The sequence below is a fragment of the Notechis scutatus genome, chromosome 1 (genome assembly GCF_049901735.1).
Source record: "Notechis scutatus isolate UNSWTSFEM ecotype Mainland chromosome 1, rNotScu1.2, whole genome shotgun sequence".
In the NCBI taxonomy this organism is placed as follows: Eukaryota; Metazoa; Chordata; class Lepidosauria; order Squamata; family Elapidae; genus Notechis; species Notechis scutatus.
The window spans coordinates 2,199,734-2,221,922 of record NC_142009.1 but is presented as its reverse complement, the minus strand read 5'-3'; the positions used below and the strand labels follow the sequence as shown (position 1 = coordinate 2,221,922).

The 22,189-nt window shown below is 38.7% G+C and overlaps 1 protein-coding gene across 1 annotated transcript in view; it reads right to left on the bottom strand.

Annotated features, from left to right (window-relative positions):
* The window catches only part of LOC148132649 (dehydrogenase/reductase SDR family member 13-like), a 70,496-nt gene that overhangs the window by 43,799 nt on the left and 4,508 nt on the right, over window positions 1-22,189 (bottom strand). The window lies entirely within an intron of this gene.

Here is a 22,189-nt window from a genome sequence, read left to right as displayed (position 1 = left end):
AGAAGGACGACATGAAAGCAGAGCTAATTTGGACAGACCCCAATGGAAGAATTCTGGTGTTATAAATTTGGATTAAATCAACTCCAATTCTATTAGTGGTAATTTATGCCCCTAACGATAACCAAAAAGAATTCTTTAAACAATTACATGGGAAAATAGTGGAATTAGAGAAAAGGAATATTTGTATCTTGGGGGATTTCAATGCTATTGTGGACCATCAGAAAGATCACAGTAGCAGGGGGGGGAGAGAGCTACCGAAAACATGTAAGGAAATGATGATTGAACTAAATTTGATAGACATGTGGAGGAAATTAAACCCTGAGAAAAGAAATTTACATTTTACTCTAATCCTCATCAGTCATGGACACGAATTGATATGGTGTGGATGAATGGTGAGCTAGTAAATGAATTAAAAGAGACTGAAATTTTACCACACGAATGGGCAGATCACAATCCGATTCAGATAGTGTGGAAAGGCAGGAAGAAACCAAGGAAAAGGTGGACTTTAAATACACAGCTAATTAAAGAGAAAGAATTTATGAATAGACTTAAGAAGGAATTAGACTATTTCTTAAAAGAAAATAACAATGAGGCAACTACGAAACAGAATATTTGGGATACAATGAAGGCAATACTAAGAGGCACAATGATATCATACACCGCTAAAAGAAATAAAGAAAAATGTGTCCAACAAAATGAATTAGAACAAAGAATCAAAGAATTAGAAATTCAGCTACAAAACACCCCCCAAAAATTGTAAATTGAAAAATCAGATGATAACAACTAAACATAAATTAAATTTAATCGAACAAGAAAGAATGGTTTCAAAGTTGAATACAGCTAGACAGATATTCTTTGAACAGACCAATAAACCAGGAAGGTGGTTGGCCTATAAACTTAAAAAAGAAAAACAAAAAAGATTGATCTACCAACTAATAGATGAAAACGGGGATGCCCAACAAGGAATAGAACAGAAAAAAGAAATTGCATGTAATTTTTTTTGAAGATCTTTATAAAAAGAAGGAGGTAAACGAGGATATGATAAGAAACTATTTGGGTACTACTAAAGATAAAATAATTGAGGAGGAGATAAAGGAGAGACATTACGTGGCCTGAGTTAAAAACAGCAATAGAAAACCAAAAGAACAATAAAAGTCCAGGACCTGATGGGATACCATAAGAACATAGGAGAACAAATAGGACCTCTCATGGTGGAAGTATATAATGAGGTCCTACTTGCAGCAAGAATGCCGGATTCATGGAAGGAGACACTGATATCGTTGATCCCGAAAGAAGACTCAGACTTACGACTTATACAAAATTACAGACCAATTTCCCTGTTAAATACTGATTATAATATATTTACCACAATTATAGCAAATAGATTAAAAAATATTGAATGAATATATACATAAAGATCAAAATGGATTCCTTCCCAATAGACAAATTAGGAATAATTTAAGAATAGTGCTAAATGTTTTGGAATACTACGAAGCCCATCCGGAAAAACAAATAGCCCTTGTATTCTTGGATGCACAGAAGGCCTTTGACAACTTAAATTGGCAATTCCTAATCAAACAAATTTACAATATGAATTTAGGCACTAAATTTGAAAACATTGTGACTACAATTTACGATTCACAAAAGGTGAATATTATAATTAATGGAGAGTACACACGCTCAATAAAAATAGAGAAAGGAGTTAGGCAGGGATGTCCACTATCTACCCTGCTCTTCATATTATCTTTGGAAACATTGCTTACACGCATTGGACAGAACCCAGGAATAAAAGGACTAAAAATTAAGAAAGAAGAATATAAACTCCAGTCATTTGCGGATGATATGGTTCTTTTCATAGAGGAACCAATTGAAACAGGTCAAGAACTATTGAAAGAGTTAGATCAATTTGGGAAAGTTTCAGGACTTAAAATCAATAGGGAAAAAAATGAAATTAATAACTAAAAATTTAACAGAAAAACAGAAATTAAAATTGGAAAGGATAATGGGATGACAAATAGTAAAAAAGTTAAATACTTAGGAATTTGGTTGACGGCTCAATGCAAAACCCTAATGGAAAATAATTATAATAAATTATTACAGCAAGTCAAAAAGATTTAGAGATATGGGTCAAATTGCAAATCTCCTTACTAGGGAGGATTGCCACTATAAAAATAAACATTCTGCCCAAATGTATTTACTTATTCCAAACAATACCAATAAAAATACATAAAAATTACTTTGTGGAACTTAACAAGATAACCACCAAATTTATTTGGCAAGGGAAAAAAACCGAGGATAAACCTAAAGGCAATGCAAGATATGAAGAGCAGGGGAGGTATAAGATAAGATAAGATAAATTTATTGTCATTGTACTCAGAACCTGAGAACAACGAAATAAGGTGGCACTCCCAAATTGGGAAATATACTACAGTGCAGCCTCCTTACTTTGGCTGAAAGAGTTGGTTAACCTGTCGAATAAAAGAATCTAATTCCTAGAAGGCCACAACTTGCAGAGGGAGTGGCACACCTTTTTATGGGACACTGGAAAAATCAAACAGAATTATTTCCACAGACATATAATTAGAGACTCTTTATTGGCTATTTGGAATAAAATAAAAATAAAAAACATTATTTAAAAAATCCCAATCTGGATTTCAACAATGGAGGCGATGATACATTCAAATAATTTAGATCTTAACAAAATGATAAAATACAAAGACCTTCTTGATGCACAAGGAATTTTAAAATCATGGCAAGATCTCCAAGAACAAGGGCTACAAGTGGGCTTACCTGCAAATTCAAAATAGATACAGTCAGGATAAGAAAATTTTTGGAATTTATGTTAAGCCACAACAATTAGATAAAATCCTATTAGGCCCAGATAAAAAAAAAATATAACTAAATTTTATAATTATTTATTAGAGATAGAATTAGAAGAGGAAGTAGTCAAAGGCAACATGATAGCTTGGAGTAGAAACATAGGATGTAGCATTACATTATTAGAATGGGAAAAGGTCTGGACAAGGAATAATAAAATTACAAAATCAGCAACATATAAAGAAAATGCCTATAAAATGTTTTATAGATGGCACCTCTCGCCCTCGAAAACAGCGAAGACGTCTCCTAACATGAATCCGAATTGCTGGAAATGTAAAAAGAAACAGGGAACGTTCTTTCACACGTGGTGGTCCTGCACTGAAGCCCAAAGATACTGGCACAGAATAAAAAAATGGTTAGAGGAAATAACGGTGGAGCAAATTGAATTAAAACCAGAATTATTCTTACTGGGGATATTTAATAGACACATTTCTAAAAAGTCAAATGTATAATACTGCACATTCTTACTGCAGCCAGAATAACCTTTGCACAGTGTTGGAAACAAACAGATATTCCAACAGAGGAAATGGTCATTCAGAAAATGTGCAGAGATGGATAAATTAACCTTAGCACTTAAGGAAAAAGAAATCAGAATATTATAGAAGCTGGGAATGCTGGTATGACTGGATAGAACAAAAATAGAAAATATATTAATAAACATCATAAAATGTGAAAGAGGTAGTAATTATATACTCGCAACAAGATGTATTTGTAAATATGTCACCAATACTGATAACTACAGAATCAGGTAGAGTATTCCAGACGTTGACCACTCTGTTGCTGAAGTCGTATTTCCTGCAATCAGGTTTGGTGCAATTACAGTGGGCTCTAGCACTTAGGTCATAAGAGATGAGTACTCCAAGATCCTTGACAGAGTTTGGATCATCAACAAGGTCTTGACTATTCAGCCTGTATTTTATTTTCTGATTTTTTTTTGCCAATATATGTAAGACAGAGCATTTATTTGTTGAGATTTGAAGTTGCCATTTGTTTGACCATTCTGATCCATAGTCAAGGTCTTTTTGAAGGGTAGCAGTATGTTCAGCACCTCATAATATAATTTGATGTCTTTGTTTATATTCTTAGCATGAGCAGTTGCCATAACAGTCATTAAACGACCAATTGAACACCCGTTGTATTAATTGGTATAAATGCATATACTCCACACAACATAAACCAACCTGTAGGTAAATGCAACACATGTTTTATTCCACCTACGTCTTCAACCTCTGTACAATGAAAAAAAAAAAAAACTTATTCAGTAGGCAAATATGTATAAATTGTTTTGTCATGCTTTTTCTCTCTCTGGATGTTTTTACTTAACACAATCAATCATAAGCTGGAAAAACTGTCTTAACTTCAATGACCAACTTCTACTTTTTTCCATTTAGTTGGCAATTTATACAAAACATAAGCATCAGGATGTATAATAATCCTAAACTCTGCCATCAAAAATCTTTACTGGCACTGAAACTCCTACAAAACAAGTAGACATGGTGTCTGTAACTGTAGTCTCTCCTTTCATACGAAAAGAAAAACTGTTCAAAGCTACTCTCATTAATTCCAGAAAAACATTTTCACTTTTCGCAATAGACTTCACTTTTCCTTCAATACAATCAAAGTGAAGTTGGTGGTGCCTGAGACTGGGGGTAAGTTTGGGAGTTAAAAGCAGTAATAGATACAGGATGTTCCAGATGCCTGATTGGGCTCCCTTATCATTGAGCAATTAGGGATAAAGACTAGCACCCTAAAACGCCCATCAAGTTTGAACAGGTAGGTGAAACATTAATTAGAAGAGTCCCACAGCCACCCAGATTGCAGAACGGATTAGATTAGAAATGGGCAGGCATCGTGAACTCATATGATTTATAGTAGCTCCAAAAGTGTCACAATCTGTCATATTGGGACTTGCTTGGCTCAACCAATTGGGCCCCTACCATTAAATGGGAAGATGGGTACCAGAAAATCATAATCGGCATTGGCCCGCAGCTCCTGGTCCCTCCTGAAAAAAGACTGCCACCCAACAGGGGCCCACACCCAAAGCAGCAGCTACCACTTCAGACGCTCCGTCAGGCGAGCCCCAGGTTCCTAAAGAATACAGATACAGATAATCAGAGTTGGAAGGGACCTTGTAGGTCATCTAGTCCAACCCCCCGCCCAAGCGGGAGACCCTACACCATTTCTGACAAATGGCAGTCCAATCTCTTCTTGAAAGTCGAAACTGATGGCGCTCCCACAACTTCCGAGGACAAGCTGTTCCATTGGTTGATTGTTCTCACTGTCAGAAAGTTTCTCCTTATTTTCAGGTTAAATCTCTCCTTGTTCAGTTTCCATCCATTATTCCTTGTCTGGCCTATAGGAGCTTTAGAAAACAGCTTGACCCACTCCTCCTCCCTGTGGCAGCCCCTCAAATATTGGAAGATGCTCTCCTGTCTCCCCTGGTCCTTCTCTTTACTAGATTAGCCAAACCCAGTTCCCGCAACCGTTCATTGTATGTTTGAGCCTCCAGTCCCCTAATCATCCTGGTTGCTCTTCTCTGCACTTTTTCTAGAGCCTCAACATCTTTTCTATAGTGTCGTGACCAAAACTGGATGCACGACTCTAGGTGTGGCCTTACTAAGGCTTTATAGAGTGGTATTAGTACCTCCCTTGATCTCGATTGTATCCCTCTGTTAATGCAGTTTAGGATTGCATTAGCTTTTTTGGCTGCTGCTGCAAAACATTGGCTCCTATTTAGCTGGTTGTCCACTAAGACTCCAAGATCCCCCTCCCAGTTCCTGCTATTGAGCCTGGTTTCATCCAGTCTATATGTGTACTTTTGGTTTTCCTTGCCTAAGTGTAGGACTTTACTTTTCTCTATATTGAATTTCATTTTATTAGATATGGCCCATTGTTCTAGTCTGTCAAGATCCCTCTGGATCTTGAGCTTATCTTCTTGGGTGTTACCTATTCCTGCCAGCTTAGTATCATCTGCAAATTTGGTAAGTTCCCTTTCTATTCCCTCATCTAAATCATTAATGAAGATATGGAAGAGTCCTGGGCCTAAGACGGAACCTTGTGGCACCCCACTGCTTCCTTCCCTCCAGGTAGACTTCGACCCATTAAGGACTACTCGTTGAGTACGGTTTGCCAGCCAGTTCCGAGTCCATCTAGTGGTGGTGCTATATATCCCACTTTTTTCTAGCTTACTAAGAAGTAGGTGGTGGTCTACTTTTCGAATGCCTTGCTGAAATCTAAATATATTATGTCCACAGTATTTTGCTGGTCTACTAATTTAGTCACTGTGTTGAAGAATGAAATAAGATTGGTTTGGCATGATCTGTTCTTAACAAACCCGTGCTGACTGCTAGCTATTACAGAGACTTGGCTGAGGCTTTTAGTGAGGAGGAGTGCAACGTCCTCCCCCCTCATCGAGCCACGGATTGTGCCATCGAAGTAGAACCAAGGGCAAAGCTGCCTAAACCTAAGACGTACTCCATGACACCAGCTGAGGTGACCGAGTTGAGGAAATACATTGATACCAACTTAGCCAGAAGGGCTCATCAGACCAGCAAAGTCTAGGTTGGCGGTGCCAGTATTATTTAAAGAGAAGATGGCGATCTCAGGTTATGTGTGGATTTTGGGGGTGTGAATGGGGTGTGCATACAAAACACGTACCCCCCCCCTTAATGAAGCATTTGCTAAATCACCTGTCCAAAGGCAAAATCTCTACTGAGTTAGGTCTGAGAGAACCCTACTACCGAGTCCACAAAAAGGAGGGAGATGAGTGGAAAACGGCATTTAGTTGTATAATCAATAAAGCTTTTTTTAAAAAAAAAAAAAGATGGGAAGAGACAGAGATGGAGTTTGAGGTAGCCGAAAGTGAGCATCCGATTAAACTCAGACATCAAACTGCAGGGACTCTGGGTGGTGATGTGGCTGAGACAAGCATTGAATTCCCAAGAATGTAAAAAATGGGAAAAGTATTGTGGGGTTTGTCATGGAGAGTTGCTCAGTGTGAGATTTGCATAAAAATAAATCAACAGACTTTGATAATCTGATCCATAGGGAAGAGACTGCAGTATCGGACCCCCAACTCCCAAACCAACCATGTTTAGGAGAAAAGAGACGCTTCCGTTTAGTGAATGCAGCTTATATAGGTTTATCAAATCACATGGCTACATAACACTTCCTGTTTTCCACATATAGAAGTTATACAACTCCTAAGACAATCCCATCTGTCCATGGAAAACTCCCAACGTTCTCATTCTAGTCAGATTGCCTGTGTTTCTCCAGTGACACAAGTGATCATTAATATCCCTATAACGTCAAGATGACCTTCTTATTAACCCAAGCCAAGAATGAATGATTTCACAACCAGACAGGACATCAGCAAAACAAGTTTCATAGCCGTTCTGATCTCTAACAGGTCACACAGAGAACAAATACGGCTTCGGTCTTGCTCTTTATGTTCTCAGGTGTATATGGCAAAGTTCCATATATAACAACCCACCGTTTTTCTTTTGATCACCTTTGATCACCATTACACCTGAGAATTACCGTCAAGCCATTTTCTTAAGCTTCCAACAGCTGAAACACAACTTACATATCATCACATTCTGCAAAAGAAGCATCACTAAACACTGATCTTTTTCCTCTATATTTCTTCACAGGTTCACCCACAGTTTCATGTTTATTTTTTTTATTTTTTATTTTATTTTTACTTGTCAATTGCTTACAAGATAATAGGTATAAGTAAAAACATAGTTATGAATACATGGATACATATAAGAAAAATAAAAGAAACAATAGGACAGGGACGGTAGGCATGATTGGTGCGCTTATGCACGCCCCCCTACAGACCCTCTTAGGAAGGGGGTGACAGCAAGGTCTTTCTCTCTCAGGACAGGTGGAACAGTATCCAGTCTTTGGCCAGAGAGATCAGAGCCTTAAAGAGGGTTTCCCTGGCAGTTCTGTCTCAACTGTTAGGGAAACTGATTTCTTGTATTTCCATTGTGCCTTGGGCTCGATTCCATTCTAGAGATCTGCAATGGTTCCTGCTACCTTTCCAGCGATCCGGAAGAGCCACTTCCAACGTCCGGACAAAGGTACCGCACAATGTTCTCCGATCGTTCTGCTGGTGGTCGGAAAACACAATAAACAAGGGGTGTCCTTTCAAGGAACCTTGCAGGGCAACGATCACAACCGATACCAGCCTGGTAGGATGGGGAGCTCACTTCCAATCCCACACTGCACAGGGAAGTTGGACTATTTCCAAACAATCACAAAGCATCAACCTGTTGGAGCTGCGAGCAGTTCATCTGGTGTTACGCAGTTTTCTACCCCTTTTCCAATCACGCCACGTTCTGGTCTTGACAGACAATATCACAACCAAGGCCCATGTAAACAGACAGGGGGGGTACCTACTCCAAACTTCTGATCCAGGTTGTTCAAGTGGGCCGAGACCCATCTGTTTTCGCTCAAGGCAGAGCACATAGCAGGGGCCTTAAACACACAAGCGGACTGGCTCAGCAGGGCCACGATAGATCAGACAGAGTGGCGCCTACACCTGTCTGTCTTCCAGGTAGCAGTGCGGAGGTTTGGGCAACCGGTGATCGATCTATTTGCCTCTCCCATCAATGCCCAATTGCCCTGGTATATTTCAAGGTACCCGACTCAGGGGCGGAGGCCGTCCAACGCCCTGCGATGTCAGTGGCCTCCCGGACTTCTATATGAGTTTCTCCACTCCCTGTAATACCCAGGTTGATCCAGAAGTTATTGGAGGAACGAGCGGAATTGATATTGGTCGCCCCTTACTGGCCCAGGCGAACGTGGTTCGCGGACTTACAGGACCCGTCGAGAGAACAACCTTGGAAAATTTCACCGTCGAGGGTTTCCCTCTCGCAAGGGTCGGTACTTCACCCGGACCCACAATGGCTCAGCCTAGCCGTATGGAGGTTGAGCAGAACCATTTAAGGACCCAACAGATTTCAGAGGATGCCATTGCCACCATACAAGCATCCAGACGGTCCTCAACAAATCGTATATACGAGGCCACATGGTCCGCTTCCTGTCGCTGGTGCTGGGGGTCTAAGATCGACCCAACCGCCTCATCAATAGGACAATTATTGGACTTTTTACAGGAGGGGTTGACCAATGGCCTATCTCCGAATACTTTACGCAGACAGGTGGCGGCCTTAGCCTCGGTGATATCCTAGGGTGACCTTCGTTCCATAGCGCACCATCCACATGTCCGCAGCTTTCTTAAGGGTGCTGCAAACTTACAACCTCCTGTAATTCACTGCTATCCCACTTGGGAGCTCAGCAAGGTGTTAATCGCACTTACAACTGGCCCGTTCGAGCCTTTAAGAACCGCTAGTCTCAAATTCCTGACATATAAGGTGGTCTTCTTAATTGCGATCACATCAGCAAGGAGGATTTCGAATTGGCAGCATTGTGGATGAGAAAGGACCTGTGCGTGTTTCATGCGGACAGAGTGGTTCTCAGATTGGATCCATCATTTACCCCTAAAGTAAATTCAGTCTTCCACAGAGCGCAGGAGTTGGTGCTTCCAAATTTTTGTCTGAAATCATCTCATAGACTGGAGCATCAATGGCATCGACTTGATGTTCGAAGGGCATTAAGCATCTATCTAGACCGCATGGCGGCATTTCGAAAATCTGAGGCTCTATTCCTATCCTTCAACCCATCCACTTTAGGACACAAGGTGTCGTGACGACCATTGGTAGATGGTTGAGAGCCACCACGAATGCCAGTCCATCTCAGTTCCTAAGGGCATTACAGCCCACTCAACAAGGAGTGCGGCAACATCAGCAGCATGGGCCACACGGGCTTCCATAGATGAAATTTGCAGAGCGGCAACTTGGGTTTCACCATCGCCCTTTGTCAGAAATTATAAAATTGATGTCTACACCTCAGCGGACGCTTCATTTGGCAGAAGAGTCCTGCAGAGGGTCCACAGAGTTTAGGAGTGGATTTCGATCCAGACAGAATCCCTCCCTAAGGACAGGCCAAGCTTTGGTATGTCCCACTTCTGGATGCTCTGAACAGCTCATGGGAGAAAGGGCGTTGGTACTTACCTGATACGCCTGTTCTCTGTGAGCTGTGAAGAGCATCCAGCCCCACCCATTTCTTTCCGTCTGGTGGGGTTCCGTTCCAGTCAGGGATCTAGATTAGGTGATGAGTTCCGGACTTTGGCACTCAGTCTTCGCAAAGCTGGGGGGACGCTGGGGGCATGTCCCATGGAGGAGGAGGAGCATCCTGGAGTTTTAAGCCCAGCCTTTCCAGAAGGCGCCTCCCACTTCTGGATGCTCTTCACAGCTCACAGAGAACGGGCGTATCAGGTAAGTACCAACGCCCTTTCTCTCTTGGTCTGGTGTCTTCCAGCCCATTCTGGGCACAGAGGATCCTGGCAGCCAGAACGCCAGTTATCGTGGCCTGAAATAGGGGCAGGATTGTTCCTGTGCCATCCGAGGGTCTGGAATGGCTGGGGTGGGGGTAGGGGGGGCCTTCTGCTATGCCCCCCCCTTCACGATTGTAGATGTTAACCATGGGCAACCTCGTTTTCTTTTCTTTTTTTTAAACAAATTTTATTAGTTTTTACAAAACAATACACAAACAAACAAAGCATAGAATATAATAACATGAAAGATCTTTTCTGAAAAAACCAATAGAACATCCTATTTAGAGACAGAATAATTCCAAATTATCACATTTCCATACAAGCACAATTTAATATATATATTTACGTTATCTGTTCAACTTCATATCTTATCCCAACATCTCTTTATTTCTCCCTTTCATTCTATTATTCAAATTATATTTCTTGTTAATAAAATTTTTATTGCTTTTCAAGGACAATACACAAACAAACAAAACATAAAACATAAAAACATAAAACATCTTTTCTGAAAGTTGCTTGGTCCCGGGTTAAAACTCTTCGTACAGACACAAATTCAAAAATCATATTCATTTTATATACCATTTCATATCTTATTACCATTTTCAATTTTCTATATAGCTTCTCCCCTCTTTTAACTTTCTTAGTTTTATTTTATTTATCTCATCTCAGTTCAAATCATAATACTTATCATTCTTTGTCTGTTCTATTTCCAGCTATCCATTCGTCTTTTCTCTTTAAACAAAACTTCTCCTGTACACTGATTGGAGTATGACGCCTTTAACTCTTTCCCCTAACTTAATAATACTTAATATAACACATAACTTGTATTGGGATTCTGTTTAGTACATTCTAAAGTTACACAATGTATTTTATAAGAAAAAACAACAACAACAAAGGAACAAATTTATAGGTATATAATGTAGTTAAAACCACTATCAATGCCATTAAAAAACTAATCATAGATATTAATACTCATTTATATCTTAAGCATTTTATTCTAAATACACATATAAAAACACAACCTTATGTACCTTTACAGAATCCCTTTTTCAATTAAGTTTACCCATTGTCTCTAAATGAATTTTGTTTCTTTACATCTTGCTTCCCACCATTAAGGCTTCTCATCCCTTCCTTTCTCCCTTGCTTATTCTTCTCCTTGCCCTTTTTACCCCTTTGTCTCTCCACCTCCCTTTTCTTCTTCTGCTTTCCCCCTTTCTGTTGTTTTCTAACCTTGTATTCACCTTTCACCTCATTTTTCTCTTTTTTGGTTGTTTTTTCAAGTCTTTTTTTTTTGTTAAAAGTTTTATTGATTTTAACGACAAACAAAAACACATAAAACATAAGACATAACATAAAAACATCATCATTCTTCATAAATTTACAGACAGTGTATCGGTTGGTTTACCACTCCTTTCTGTGCATCCATTTCATAGTCATCATAATAATTATGTTACATAATAACTCATATTATCAATCAACAATTATATATCCTAATATCATTATTAAACAATCATTTGACTATAATTTAACTAATTCATACTTAAGCGAGATAACTATAATTTAGTTAATTTATTTTATAACAGATCATAAAATCATACCAATTCTATCTTAATAAAATATTCTAAAAATGTTATCAAAACCAAGAAAAAATGTATATTCGTTATTTCCTAGGTTTCTAAATATTCTATTATTATATTGTATTATCTAACCATTGATAAAAAAGATCCCAAACTTCATAAAATTGTTTATCTTCTTGTTCTCTAATTTCAAATGTCAATCTACTCATTTCAGCACATTCCAATATTTTCTTAATAATTTCTTCCTCTAATGGTATTTTCTCACTCTTCCAATTTTTAGCAAATACAATCCTAGCCGCTGTTAATACATTTACAATCAAATACTTTAAGTTTTTATTATATGTATCAGGTAAGATTCCCAATAAAAAAATCTCTGGTTTCAAATCTATATGTTTCTTTGTCATTTTTTCCAACCATATGCGAATTCTAGTCCAGTATTTCCTGGCCTCCTCACAAGTCCACCACATATGGTAATATGAGCCAGGAATCTGATGACATTTCCAGCATTTTTCAGATTTGTTCTTGAACATTCTTGCAATTCTTGTCGGGGAAAGTGCCACCTATAAAACATCTTATACAAATTTTCTTTATATGCTGTTGACATTATCATTTTGTAATTTTACGACCACAATTTTTGCCATTTCTCTAAATCAATCCCATATCCAAAATTCTTCCCCCAAGCAATCATTGTTTCTTTAACTTGTTCTTCCTCTAATTTAATTTCCAACAAATAACTATATAATATTTTGATCACTTTTTCATCAGTACCTGTCAAAATCCTATCTAAATCAGTCAATTTATCATAAAATCCTTCCATTTTAGAATCTTTAAGATACCTTGAATGTATTTGCGCATATGAAAACCAATTCATCTTTATACCTTGTTCTTCTAAATTTTGCATCGTTTTAAGTTCACCCTTTTCATCCAGTATTTCCCCATATCTAACTGTTTGTTCCTTCTTATAGGTTATAGGATAAGAAAAAGCTTCAGTAGTTGATAACCAAACTGGGATTTTCAAATAACATTGTTTCTTAATTTTCTCCCAATTCAACCATAACGATTCCCGTATATAATGCCTTCTAAAGTAACCCTGTGATTTAGTTCCCTTATACCATAGAAAAGCATGCCAACCCAATAATAAATCATGTCCTTCTAATGCCAACAATCTAGTCTTTCTTAACGTTATCCATTCTTTAGCCCACATTAAATTTGCAGCTTGATAATACAACTCCCAATTAGGAAGGCCAAATCCTCCTCTAATTCTAGCATCTTGTAAGAGTTTTAATTTTATTCTCGCTTTCTTACCTTGCCATATATACTTCAACACAATTTTATTTAGTTCTTCAAAGTAATCCTTACCTAACCTAATTGGTATTGTTTGGAACAAATATAAAATTCTGGGTAAAATATTCATCTTAATTGTTGAAATTCTACCTATCAATGACAATTGTAGGTTTTCCCATTTTTTCAGATCGGATGCTATCTGCTGTTTAAGTTTAATATAGTTATTCTCTTTCAATGTAGTACATCTTGACGTCAAATATATCCCCAAATATTTAACTTTGTTCGTAACTTGAATTTTCAATAGGTCTGCCAGCTCTTCTCTTTGTCTTAATAGCATGTTCTTTGTCAGAATCTTTGTTTTGTCTTTATTTATTTTCAAGCCAGCCATCTCACCATACATCTCTATCTTTTCCAATAGTTTTAAAGCTGTCTCTAGAGGGTCTTCCAAAATAAAGACCAAGTCGTCCTCAAAGGCTTGCAATTTAAATTCCTCCTTTTTAACTTTCATTCCTTTTATGTTTGTATCCTCTCTAATATTTCTATTTAACACTTCCAAGGTCAGTACAAATAACAAAGGAGATAATGGGCATCCTTGTCTTGCACCTTTTTAAATATTAATAGAGTCTGTAAATTCTCCATCTATCATTACTTTTGCCGTTTGCTTATAATATATGACTTCTATTGCTTGGATAAATTTTCTAGCAAAGCCCATCTGTTCCAATAATAATAACATAAATCTCCAATTCACATTATCAAATGCCTTTTGGGCATCTAAGAATATCAAAGCCATTTGTTTTTCAGGGTGCGCCTCATAATATTCCAATGTGTCCAGGATTACCCTCATATTGTCTTTAATTTGTCTCTTTGGTAAAAATCCATTCTGATCAGGGTGAATAAAGTTGTTTAAGTATTTTTTAAGCCTTTCTGCCAAGATTGAAGCAAAGATTTTATAGTCTGCATTCAATAAGGAAATAGGTCTATAGTTCTTAATTTGTAGTGGGTCAACCCCTTCTTTTGGGATAAGTGTAATATAAGCTTCTGACCATGTTTTAGGTATTTTCTTATTTATCATAACTTCATTCATAACTTCTAACAGTGAAGTGCTCAACGATTCTTGTAATGTTTTATAAAATTCTGCCAGGAGGCCATCTGGTCCTGGTGCTTTTCCATTGTTCTGTCTGTTAAGTGCTTCGGTTAATTCCATCATTGTTATAGCACTTTCTAACATTTTCCCAGTTTCATCAGGTATCTTAGGTAGGTTAGCATTTTGTAAAAACTGTTTAATTTTTTCCTCATCAAAATCCTCCTGTTTATATAATTGTCCATAGAAATCTCGAATGATTGCCTTTTTTCTCCTTATTACCATAACAAATTTGACCTTGATCGTCTATTAACTGTAATATTTTCCTTGATTCTTTCTCTTTTCTCAATTTATATGCTAACCATCTACCTGGCCTATTTGCATCTTCAAAATAGTTCTGTTTAGCACTTCTAATTTTTTGTGCCAGTTCTTCTTTCTCTACTTGATCCATTTTATGTTTGATTATGTCCATTTTAAGTTTAATATCTTTTTTCTGTGGCGTTTTCTGTAATTCTTTTTCCAGTTTTTTATGGTCATCTTCTAGAGCTTTAATCATTTGCCTCTTCCTAATGTTCTTTTTCTTTGTATAGTCTATTATTAATCCTCTTGCATATGCCTTCATTGTATCCCAAACATTCTGTATTGAAGTATCTTCTTTTTTGTTTTCGTTAAAGAAGAAGGCCAATTCTTTTTCCATCCATTGTGTAAACTTTTTTTTCTTTAAAATAGTATTATTTAATGTCCATCTAGATCTTCTTTTTTGTCCTTTCCATTTAATTGTCATTGGATTGTGGTCTGCCCATGTACTTGTTTCAATATTTATTTCTTGAATATTGGATAATAATTCTGTTGATGTCCAAATCATATCTATTCTGGACCATGATAAATGTCTATTTGAATAAAAAGTATATTGTTGAATTTTAGCATTTCTTTCTCTCCATATATCTTTTAAATTTAATTCATCTGTCATTTTAAAAAAGGATTTAGGGAGAGTCTTCCTATTTTGTCGTGTTGCTTTTGCTGTATAGTCCAGTTTATTGTCTACAATTCCATTGAAATCTCCCATCATAAGTATATTAGCATAGTCGCCCCTTCCGGTTGCATGGCTTCGGTGGCAGCAGGAATTCGCGACAGCTCACGATTCCTGCTGCGCTTGCTGCCAAGGTGCCCCCGATCCAAATGGGTCTGGGGGATATGGCTGCCCTGTAGAGGCAGCCGAAGAGAGAGGGGATCCGGACAGGGGTTTGGGGGTGTCGCAGACCCCCTCCCCAGCCGGAAAAACCCCTTTTTCCCAAGGTGGTGGAGCGGCGGTCAGTGATGGCCGTCACAAAGAAGCCTGCAGCCGGGTAAGATTTGTGCTGGAGGAAGCTGGAGAAATGAAAAGGCTGGCTGAGCCGAGATAATTAACAACTCTTAAATATCCTGTAAACTGAATTGCCTGAGGATATATTGTTTCCCAAAGAAGTTCGGAAAGCTGCGGTGAAAGCTGGAGGGGAAGCTTTTTATTTATTCTCCCTCCCCATAGAAACAACAGACGGAGATCTGGAAAATCTACTTGGGCACCGAAGGTAATTTACTTTGAAACTTAAAGCCAAGGGATAAAGGATTATTAAAAGACTAAGACTTCTAGAAGATCATCTTGGAAGTGTGTATTTGAATTTTACCCTGAAGGAGGTGAAAAGGTACAAAGAAGAAAGTGCTAAATGAAACTGTTTGCTCTGATTTGGTTTGCTTTGTGACTTTGAGATTCCTGTGAAAGCTTGTTTAAAAAAAGGGGGGGGATTAAAGACATTAGGGTTGCGTTAAAAAAGAAAGAAAGAAAAAATGGCATCATCTTTTGAAGGATTATAAATGGAATTTCAAAGACTGAAAAAAGAAGATAAGGGCTCTTCTGGACCTATCTTTCATTTTTGGAAATGGCGATTTCTACCCACAACGATGAAGGAGAAGAAGCCATCTTTAATGGACATACGCACTTAGTGGAGGAAGAAAAGCGGAAGGGGGGCAAGGAAAAGATGAACTTAGAACTTAAAAAAGCAACCAAGAAAAAGAAAAATGAGATGAAAAAGCGATATGATGTCAGAAAGCAACAGAAAAGAGAAATACAACAGAGAGGGAAGTAAGAGAGTGAAATTGGAGAGATGGGGGGGACAAAAAGTTAGAATGGAGAAGAAAGAAAGGGGAAAAGGAAAGAGAAGTCATAAAGGCTTTTAATAAGATGCTAAAAAATGAATTTTTCTTTTAGAGATAAGGGGTGAGAAATTTTTTTTTTTAAAAAAATGATTCTGCAAAAGTACATAAGAATGCATTGTAGATATTAGTATTTGAAGCTGAGTTAGAAAATTAGAATATTATATGATTTAAAAATGTATTAAAGGGAAGCCATGATTTAATTATAGAGTTTAATTTCTTATGAAATATTAATTAATAATAGAATTTAATTTCCTATGAAACATTGTTTTTATTATATTATAAATTTAATATTTCTTTTCTTACTTGTTTTTAGTTTTATTATTACTTATCAAACTCAATATTATTTGTTTGTTTTATTATTTTGAAATGTAATACTTTGAATGTACGGAGCAGAATCAGCACGGAAAATATGTTTTATTTCAAGTGTTATTTAGGAGGAAGATAAAAAGTTGTCATACTTCAATTTGGGTTTACAGGAGAAATATTGTATTAGATAGAAAGGAAAGTAGGTGATTGAAAGAATGGACCAAAGATGCAGAATAAATAAAACAGAATTAAAAGAATGAGTAGGAGAGAGAAAATATATGGAAAATTAGAGAATGCTAAATAAGATATGAGATAGAATATAAAGTGAGTATAAATTTTGATTGATGTCTGTATAAAAAGAGTTAACTCGGGGTAAGCCACCTTTCAAAAAGAAGCTTTGTGTATTTATATTTTGTGTAATGTTTGTTTAAGTCTGATAGGATGTGGAAGAATACTAATGAAAATATATTCAATGAGTATATATTTTTAAGGCAGAAGAAATATGATTAAATAGAAGGAAAGGGAGTAATAAAGAAAAGTTTTGAAAAGATATGAAGTTGATTACAAGATAAATATATATATAGAAGTGTTTTAATTTGGAATTATCTTCTTTTCAAATAAGATGGTTTATTTGTTTCTTCTAGAAAAGATATTTTATGTCACTGCATCCTATGTTTTGTTTGTGTGTGTTAAAAAAATTAATAAAGTTTGTTTAAAAAAAAAAAGTATATTAGCATAGTCCAGTTCAATTATTTTCATGTGTAATTTTTTATAGAATTCTTCTTGTTTATCATTCGGGGCATAAATTGCAACCAAGAGTGTTTTTGTATTATTATCCACTATTTCAACCATTAATACTCTTCCGTCTTCATCAGTATAAATCAGTTTTGCTGGAATGGTTTCTTTAATGTACAAAACCACTCCTCTTTTCTTACAGTGAGTCAGAGAAGTAAATATTTTCCCTAATTTTGATCGTGCCAGTAATTGTTCGTGTTGTTTTTTAATGTGTACTTCTTGTAGGCAAATTATATCAAATTTTAGCTTCTCTAATTTGTGAAAAGTTTTTCTTCTTTTGGTAGCTGAATTCAGTCCATTTATATTCATGGGAATCACTTTTTTTTTCCTCCATGATTATGCTTTATATTTAGGTCTAACAGCTCTCGTGGATCTTACTTCACGGTGTTCTTTGGTCTCCACTTGTCCACCTATTGTGCCTTCTTCTTTTCCCATTCCCATTTGGTCCTCTTCAAATTCAGTTAAAATATTCTCTTTTTCTATCTCCATTTCTCTTCTTTCGAAAAATTTGAAGTTGCCATTTGTTTGACCATTCTGATACATAGTCAAGATCTTTTTGAAGGGTAGCAGTATTGTCTGTGGTATTGTGGTATCCTTCCTTCCTTCCTTCCTTCCTTCCTTCCTTCCTTCCTTCCTTCCTTCCTTCCTTCCTTCCTTCCTTCCTTCCTTTGACAATAGATCTCAAGTGGTGCTCCAGATGTTTAGGGATGGCACCCAAGACAACTGTTGGGACTACCTTTGCTTTGATGCCTAAAGTGGGACTAGAACTCATGGTCTCCTGGTGATTAGCCCAAAGTCACCCAGCACGCTTTTGAAAACTCGTAAAGCATTCCTGGCCTGCTCTTGAGTTGCCATAGGCAGGAGGAGGGAGGACTGATGGAGAAACTCAGTTGCTATGACCAGAAGCTCATTCTACGCATACCTTTCTCCAGATTGTATCCCAGGTTACTAAAGTAAGCTGGAGAGGCGTGTTTTCTACAACCCAGAAAGTACTCCGGTTGGAGAGAGTGATTTATGACACCCCCTGGGAGGAGGGGGGGAGATAGGGTCATAGGTGGGCAGTAAATTACATGGGGCAGAGCCAACTGCACTTGGGAAAGTGCTGACATGTTGCTCCTAATAAATAATTGGATTTCTTTGGAAACTTGGCTCAAGGCTCAAGAATTAATTAGGGCATCCATCGGAACCCTGACATGCCTAAAGTGGGACTAGAACTCACCGACTCCTGGTGACTGGCCCAAAATTAACCCACCCGGCTTTCATGCCTAAGGCAGGACTAAAACTCATGGCCTCTTGGTGATTGGCCCAAAGTCACCCAGCAGGCTTTCTGTCTAAGGTGGAACTAGAATTCACAGTCTCCTGGTAGAAACCTGGCGCCTTCACCACTAGATCAATTTGGCCCTCATAATAGTCAAAGAAAGCAGCCTTCTTCCCAAGGAAGGCCAGACATGTGCACTTGACGGGGGAGGGGGATCAAATAAGCCCAAGTAAGAGCCCTGTCTGCAGGCAGCGTCCGTATCAAGGGGCACAGTTTCACTGCCAGCATCTCAGCTTGTTTGCAGATAAACGGAGCACCCCTTCCACTCCATGTGTGTTTACACCCTGGCATAATGGCAGATCCTTGCTTGTCATTAGTTGCTGGGCAGTGGAGACACTGGTCCAATCAGGTTCCAGCTGCAGGTTGCTTGGGGGGAGGGGATCAAGAGGGTGGGAGGAAGGAAGAGAATCTTAACAGAATAACAGTGTTGGAAGTGACCTTAGAGGTCTTCTAGTCCAGCCCCAGCCCCAAAGCGAGAGTCCTTATACCCTTGCAGACAAATGAAGACCAAGAGCGACGGAGCTGAGCTATTCCGTTGATTCCTTGTTCTCACTGTCAGGAAATCCCTAACGGAATAACAGAGTTGGAACTAGAGATAGGAAGGCATGGGGGAAAAACTAGGAAAAATGGGGAGGGGGACTGTTTTTCCCCTAATTTATCCATTTATCCCCCAGGCCTTCCTTCCCAATTCTAGTTGGAATGGACCTTGAGAGTCTTCTAACATGGATGTTAAGCATATCAACCTTGCTTTCACGGAAAATCAACCTTTGGGGGCCATACCGTGTGCACTAATCAAATAGGTGGTAAGGAAGTAGTGGAACTAAGGCACAAAACAGGTTATGCAGAAAGCTGACACAGGGTCAGTCAAAAAGGGCTCCAATGTGTACAGACCAATACACAAAGTCTGAGAAATAAACCGGGTGAACTAGAAATTCAGGTAAATGAGGGCAGATATGACATTGTTGCCATTACGGAAATGTGGTAGGACAAAACCCATGAATGGGATAAAAAGCTAGAGGGATATTTAAATTATTTAAAAGAAACAGATCTAATAAAAGAGGATATAGAGTTGCACTACGTATAAGAAATAACTACATCTCTACAGGAATAGAACACAACAGGGATGAAAACCATCCTGAATGCATTTGGGCCAGTATAAAAGCAGGAAAATACGGCATTGCCATAGGTGTGTAGGAAGTTCCTCCACTAACACAGAGACACTTCACCAAAACAGTGCCAGAAACCTCCATAAAATAGCACAAACACAGGTCTCCCTGTTCAAAGGCCTGAAGCAAAAAACCGCTTGAACTGATAGAATCTGGACATATTGCCAAAAGCTATTAAGGCTCGTTAACAGAAATACCAAACTGAATTGAGAACCTGGGCTTGTGGCCAAGAAGATAAGACCGAGCAAAGGTCTAGGTCAGGGGTCGCCAACCTTTTGGACCTCAGGGACCACCAAACTCATAATTTTAAATCCCGGGGACCACTAATATGAATTTTGACTGATGGTGGCTTGCTGACGTTGGTTGGAGAGAGAGAGAGAGAGAGATCTAACTTCTCTTTCCCTCCCCCTCTCTCTCCCTCACACACACACACACACAAACACACAGAGGCAGGGGTGGGATTCAAATTTTTTTACTGGTTCTATGGGCGTGGCCTAATTTGTGGATGTGGTTTGGTGGACATGTGACTGGCTGGGCATGGCTTGTACGTAGATATTATAAATATTTATGTAAATATTGGATTTTTTATTTTCAGGGAAGGACGGATAGAATAACAGAGTTGGAAGGGACCTTGAAGTTCTTCCAGTCCAACCCACCTGCTCCTGGAGGAGACCCTATACCAGGGGTGTCCAACCTTGGGAACCCAACCAGGCAGCTATGGGGAATTCTGGGAGTTGAAGTCCACAAGTGTTAAAGTTCCCAAGTTGGAATCTCTCACCCTTCCAGACAAATGGCACCCAATCTTTTCGGCAAAGCCTCCAGTGATGGAGCCCCCACAACTTCTGGTTGCCAGCAGTTCCACTGGCTAGTTGTTTTCACTTTCTCCTTAGCTCCAGGTTGCTTCTCTCCTTGATGGGTTTCCCTCCGTTGCTCCTTGTCCGGCCTCTTCTTTGGGGGCAGCCCCTGAGATACTGGACCTTTGCTCTCATATCGGCCACAATTCCTGCCAGTTCTTTGGCACAGGAGGCGGCTGCAAACCGGCTTTTCAGGCTGCCCGGGGCTCGTTTTCCATGGGGGCCGGGGTCACTTCTCTTAGTCCCCGGCTTCAGCTTTGGCTGCCCCACGGGCTGTAGTCGTGTGTCCCCCCCAGGCTGGAGAGAAGCTTCCTGCATTGGAGCCATTTATTGTTTAACTTGTGAAGTGGGAAACAAGCAAGTCCCTTCCCACTAAAAGCTTCTAATGTTAGGTGTCCATTTCAAGTCCTTGGAGAGAATAGAGTTAGTTGCTCTCATCCGTGTTTGACGGATGCAAGGATTGGCCCAGAGGGGGGATTCAGCAGGTTCTGACCAGTTCTGGAGAACTGGTAGCGGAAATTTTTGAGTAGTTCGGGGAACCAGCAAATACCACCTGTGACTGGAGATTTTACCCTGCCACGCCTACCAAGCCACGCCTACAGAACCAGTAGTAAAAAAAATTGAATCCCACCACTGGTTTGGCCTTCAAATTGTTTTGTAACTTGGGTTAATAAACCGACATCCTGCAGAGCCAGGGGTGGGAGACCTGCGCCATCTTCTGGTCTGACAGAAGCACTGCATCCCATTTTTTAAAAAATGCCTTTTATTTTTTAATTTATTAAACTTATTTACCACCCATCTTGCTACAAAGTGGCCCTTTCAAAGTCCACAAGGACTCAAGGCATCTCAGCCAGGAATGCTGATCTGTACTTCAAACATCCCACGGATTGTTGTGTGCCAGAAGTGGATAAAACCTCACAACAGGAAAAAAAAAAAAAATCAGAAGCTGTGAATATGTTTGAAATATTGGAACCCTGTGGGAAAAAAATCAGTTCTGTTGTACCTTCAAACAGTCACTAAATGAATGGTTGTAAATCGAGGACTACTTGTATTACACCTGAATAATTTTAAACTTCTTTATTGATGTAAGGCTGCACAGAAACAAATCATGCCCTGAGCCAGGATTTCCCAACCTTTGCAACGTTAAGAGATTGCATTCCTTTAATTTTGGGAGTTGAAGTCCACTCCTGTGAAAGTTTCCAAGGTCGAGAAATATTGCCAAACAAATGTTTCACTGTGGGACACCACAAAAACTGCAATCACACAAATGCAGACCTGGCTCCTGGATCCCCATAGATGCTGGGCGATCTCAGTTAATCCTTTCTCTGGCCTTTCC